The sequence below is a fragment of the Anopheles moucheti genome, chromosome 3, assembly GCF_943734755.1.
Source record: "Anopheles moucheti chromosome 3, idAnoMoucSN_F20_07, whole genome shotgun sequence".
NCBI classification, from domain to species: domain Eukaryota; kingdom Metazoa; phylum Arthropoda; class Insecta; order Diptera; family Culicidae; genus Anopheles; species Anopheles moucheti.
In genome coordinates, this window is record NC_069141.1 from 69,960,939 (window position 1) to 69,966,938 (window position 6,000).

The following is a 6,000-nucleotide window of genomic DNA, read 5'->3' on the forward strand; positions in this document are numbered from 1 at the left end:
CTATTCCGCCATCTTGGCCGCCATCTTGGCCGCCATCTTGGCCGCCATCTTGTCCGCCATCTTGTCCGCCATCTTGTCCACCGTCTTGTCCGCCATCTTGTCCGCCATCTTGGCCGCCATCTTGTCCGCCATCTTGTCCGCCATCTTGGCCGCCATCTTGGCCGCCATCTTGTCCCCCGTCTTGTCCGCCATCTTGGCCGCCATCTTGTCCGCCATCTTGGCCGCCATCTTGTGTCCGCCATCTTGGCCGCCATCTATTCCGCCATCTTGGCCGCCATCTTGGCCGCCATCTTGTCCGCCATCTTGTGTCCGCCATCTTGGCCGCCATCTTGTCCGCCATCTTAGCCGCCATCTTGTCCGCCATCTTGGCCGCCATCTTGGCCGCCATCTTGGCCGCCATCTTGTGTCCGCCATCTTGTCCGCCATCTTGGCCGCCATCTTGGCCGCAATCTTGTCCGCCATCTTGGCCACCATCTTGTCCGCCATCTTGTCCGCCATCTTGTCCGCCATCTTGGCCGCCATCTTGTCCGCCATCTTGTCCGCCATCTTGTTCGCCATCTTGTCCGCCATCTTGTCCGCCATCTTGTCCGCCATCTTGGCCGCCATCTTGGCCGCCATCTTGTCCGCCATCTTGGCCGCCATCTTGTCCGCCATCTTGGCCGCCATCTTGTGTCCGCCATCTTGGCCGCCATCTATTCCGCCATCTTGGCCGCCATCTTGGCCGCCATCTTGTCCGCCATCTTGTGTCCGCCATCTTGTCCGCCATCTTGACCGCCATCTTGTGTCCGCCATCTTGTCCGCCATCTTGTCCGCCATCTTGTCCGCCATCTTGTTCGCCATCTTGGCCACCATATTGCGTCCGCCATCTTGTCCGCCATCTTGGACGCCATCTTGGCCGCCATCTTGTCCGCCATCTTGGCCGCCATCTTGTGTCCGCCATCTTGGCCGCCATCTTGTCCGCCATCTTGGCCGCCATCTTGTCCGCCATCTTGTCCGCCATCTTGTCCGCCATCTTGGCCGCCATCTTATCCGCCATCTTGGTCGCCATCTTGTCCGCCATCTTGTCCGCCATCTTATCCGCCATCTTATCCGCCATCTTAGCCGCCATCTTGTCCGCCATCTTGTCCGCCATCTTGTGTCCGCCATCTTGTCCGCCATCTTGTGTCCGCCATCTTGTCCGCCATCTTGGCCGCCATCTTGTGTCCGCCATCTTGTCCGCCATCTTGGCCGCCATTTTGTCCGCCATCTTGGCCGCCATCTTGTCCGCCATCTTGGCAGCCATCTTTTGTCCGCCATCTTGTCCGCCATCTTGGCCGCCATCTTTGTCTCCAGCTTGATGGTGAAGGGGGGAAGGGGGGAGGGGGATGGAAGATGTCACCTCCTGAAGTACATGCTCTCCTGGTATCGGAAATCTCAAAACAGCTGGTTTGTACGAAAAGTTGTGTATAAACATTGCATACCTTACGGCGGAAATTTGGTTGCAAAGTTAGTGTATAACCATTGCATACCTTACGGCGGAAATTTGGTTGCAAAGTTAGTGTATAAACATTGCATACCTTACGGCGCAGTACCAGGAGCTACCTCTTCCGTGGATGCTCTCCTGGTACCATACAGTCGAAAACTGATAGTTTTCGAAGAAATTTTTCACGATCAACGGGAAAGTTCGTGTTTAAACATTGCATAACTTTGGGCGGTTTTTGTGCAAAATTGCTGCAAAATTTTACTCGACCAACGGGAAAGTTAGTGTTTAAATATTGCATACCTTTCGGCGGTTTTCGACCAAAATTGCTGTACAAGGTGCTACCTCTTCCGTGGATGCTTTCCTAATATCGGAAATCGGAAAACAGCTAGTTTAGAATGGAATTTCGTACCAACCGATGGAAAGTTTGAGCGAGATGAAGGATGCTTTCCGTTTTATTTATCTTCCTTACATTAGCGATCGTTCTCACGTGTTTGATAGTATGCAATAGCAATTGTGATGGGTAAATTTGTCCGAAGCTGCAGATGTCACCAATTGAAAACCATGCTCTACTGGTAACGGAAATCTGAAAACAATTGTGTGCACGGCTATGGTACAGTGGTTTTCACAGTTGCCCAGTTGATTTGGTCATTGGACAAATTTGTCAACTCTCGTGGCCCTGCACATATAAATGTGAATTTCGATCGTTCGATTAAATTTCGCGTTTTAAATTTGATGCTCCAATTTTAGGTCGGTTGTCCGTGCGTCAAGAAATCCAAGAATTTCTGGGCCGATCTCTTCGCTCATTGTGAAGACACTTGCGATCATTTCGTCACATTTACACTTGCACATTTACATTAGTATGAAACACACTATGTGCTCCTCAGGCACAATTTGATAGTCAGTAGCAAATTATAGGGATACAACACCACAACTCACTTATTTTTCTCAAACAAACTGAGTTTTCAATGCAAAAAAACGAGACCGCTTTCAGCACGTACGACAATGTTTTAGCAAGACTACTATGATAGGTTTTTCACTTAACACATCGTTTTTATATCAATGCATACTTGATTTCTTCAAGTATCAAGGTGATGATCGTCAACCGTATGGATGGGAATTTTAGAACAATTTCAGTCTAACAACGATGAAAATGTTACCGAGATTACAACAATGTAGTTTGAACAGTATTTTACAACGGGATATGATGAAGTGTTTAGACAGTTTGGGATGGGTGGACATAAGCTGGACCTACAATCCAGCTTCGAATAAGTAATAATCAAGAAAGACAGAAATGATATTCCAAGAACCATGAAGTATCACATATCAAACGGAAAAGAGAGTTCTAATGATTGCAATATGATTTTATTCATTTTCTATGACAATGCTAGCTATGTCGTAGTACACTGACAGATTGTGTCGGTTATAACATCATTACCGGTAGCAATACGGCCTGGCCGTTCCTGAATAAAAAAAAATATATCATTACCGGCTTGCAAACTTGCAGAAATTGTGACAATCGTAATACTAAACACAATACTCCACCACAATACTGTTTCGAAACTCGTAGGCTGGACATTTTCACGGTTCAATCGGGGAGAGAAAACAATACCACACCACGAGTATCGCAATGGCAATAGCTGGCAAATATTACGTAAGTGAAAATAGCGCATGGTTTCTATTCTAGCAACTAACGGTAGGATCATTTACGAACAGATGAAAAAATCCCGTTCAAGAAATAGAATACATGAATAGGTTGAAGTAAAAGGGCAATTAAGGGTTCACGGGGCGGCCAGATGGTGTATTGGTAGCGCAGTCGGTCTGTACAAGACAGGACCACGGAAAAATTTCATTTGGACCATTAAACCTCCGTACGCAGCACTGACTATCCTACGGGTAAATAAAGTAAAAATAAAAATAGAAAAGGTAGGTTTAAACATCCTAAAGATGTCGTGCCGATAACGAAGAAGGAGTTTGAATACACTGCATACTTCACTTGCGTAGCGGTGTAACCGGGCCGATATAGCTAATCAAAGAAAAAAAATTATCTAACCAAGGATATATAAAATCTAAGGATATTTTCGATCAATTTTCTACCTTTTCAATTAGATTTTTAAATACTCTGCTTAGATAAATTAACTCTGCTGCTAAATTTCCAAAAATCGCACAATCGGCACAAGTTGTTTGGGGCCCCCAACACGGCGAGGCTACTCCGCCTACCGTTTGATCCGTCGCAGATGCCACGGAAGACACCTAGTACAGCAATTTTGCTCGAAAACCACCGAAAAACTGCTTCAAAAACTACCAGTTTTTGAATGTTTAGTACCAGGAGAGCATACCACGGAAGAGGTAGCACCTAGTACAGCAATTTTGCTCGAAAACCGCCGAAAGGTATGCAATGTTTAAACACTAACTTTCCATACAAACCAGCTGTTTTTAGATTTCCGATACCAGGAGAGCATGTTTTTCAAGAGGTAACACCTGGTACCAGCCGAGTACCAGGATGTTGCACGACACATGTTGCACAACACATGTTGCGCAACATATGTTGCTCAACATCTTACATGCAACATATGTCGCGCAACATGTGTTGCGCAACATCTGGCATGCAACATCTTACATGCAACAACTTGGGATTGCAACTACCAGGATGCGCGTGATTTATGCTTGCTCGGCTGGTACCAGGTGTCACCTCTTAAAACATGCTCTCCTGGTATCGGAAATCTGAAAACAGCTGGTTTGTATGGAATTTCGTACCAGTCGACGGAAAGTTCGAGAGTAACGCGTACAAAAATTGCACCAGTGCTGCGTTTCATGTAACAGGAGACCATCCAAATCAGGAGGTGATATTTAAGCGGATGATCATTCACTACAGGGTGGTTGAAAACAAATGTTAGCACAACGATTTAAAAAATTTGCATTATAATGTTGTGTGAATTTTAAGTGAGAATGTAGCGTAATTAAGTGAAACTAATGGTATTATTTGTTGTACGTTTGTAAACTATCACGCGGTTGTTATTCGCTGCCGATAAATGCATAAATGACTGCTGATAATGTGTGTGGTTCTATTCGTGTGGTTTTATTTAAATTTTAAAATTATGCACTGTTTTGAAAAGTGTCTCAACAATGAACGGTCTAAAAAATCGTGAAAAAGAAGATTTTTTATTTGTTTAATCTATGTCTGTTTTATTTTAATAACTAAACATTCAATATAAGTAAGAAAGATCACGATCATGTGCGTGTCATCTATCTCATTTGCACTAGTGCTGGTCTCATTGATTGATCATGATTATATGCGATAGTGATGGGTAATGTATTAGAAGAACGTCCGAGAAGAACGTCACGCTCATTGATGAAATGCGACAGCGGAACAGCTATACGCACACTGGAGGGGAATTGATGTCACCTCTTGAAAAACATGCTCTCCTGGAATCGGAAATCTGTAAACAATTGTGTGCGCGGCTACGGTATAGTGGTTTTTCGCAGTTGACAAGCTGATTTTGTCACTTGACAAATTTGTCAGCCTTTGGTCAACTCTCGTTGCCCTGCACCTACTGATTTCATTTTTTTTTGTGTAAATATTAAGAGATTTGGGGAATAATGTTAAAATATAGGTTAAAGTTTATTCAAAAACTAAGCTTATATACTTTAAATGCAAAATAAAACTAAAATTTTCCGATAAAAAATAATATTATCATGATGCCTTAATTAGCAAGCGGTGCAAAATTTTGTCAGCATTTTGTCAGGGTTCAGGATTTGTCAGCTCTCGTGGCCCTGCACCTAATGATGAAAGTTGTTGAAGGTAGATGAATGCTCAGTTGGGTAAAAAACGGGGTACAGAAAATATTAATGCATTGCCTATTAACAACACGAAGACTGTTGAAATTGTTTAAAAGAAATGTTCCAAAAACAGGTAAAAACTAATTCTCGTTAATTAATTAGAGTTAAACATATTCCTAAAGCAATGTACAAAAAACCAAGGGTAAAGCATACATTTGGGCGGTGTTGTGTTACCTTACCTGTGTTCGATTGTGAAAAGGTATACCATTACCTAAAAAAAAACAACAAACTATTCTTTACAGCTCAATTAAAACAGTGACGAGAAAAAAATGTTACCCTTGGCATGGCTACTGTGATTTCCATACATCTGTTTCTTGGGACAAATAATCCAGGGTAAAATGATAAAACAGCAAAGTTCACATTGGTAGAAGCTTACCGAGCACTTCAACATACCCCATTGCTAACTATAAATACTTGAACGCTTGCCCAAATTAGCACTTAATCGTTGACGTGCGAGAAACCAGTGAACAACGTGCCCCAGGTGTCGTCAACAAATCAACTGATACATTCCATCAAACAGTAACTATGGAACCGTCGAACTATCCCGCAAACATTCGTAGCAATGGAATTCCCTCCGAACAGCGTGGAACAGCGAAAAATCACACCGAAATGCAGGACACCTTTCGGCGTAGATTGAAATCCTGCGGAGAGGTTAGCTTTATCGGTGGTTTGTCCTTTCGCAATCACAGCACAACTACGCC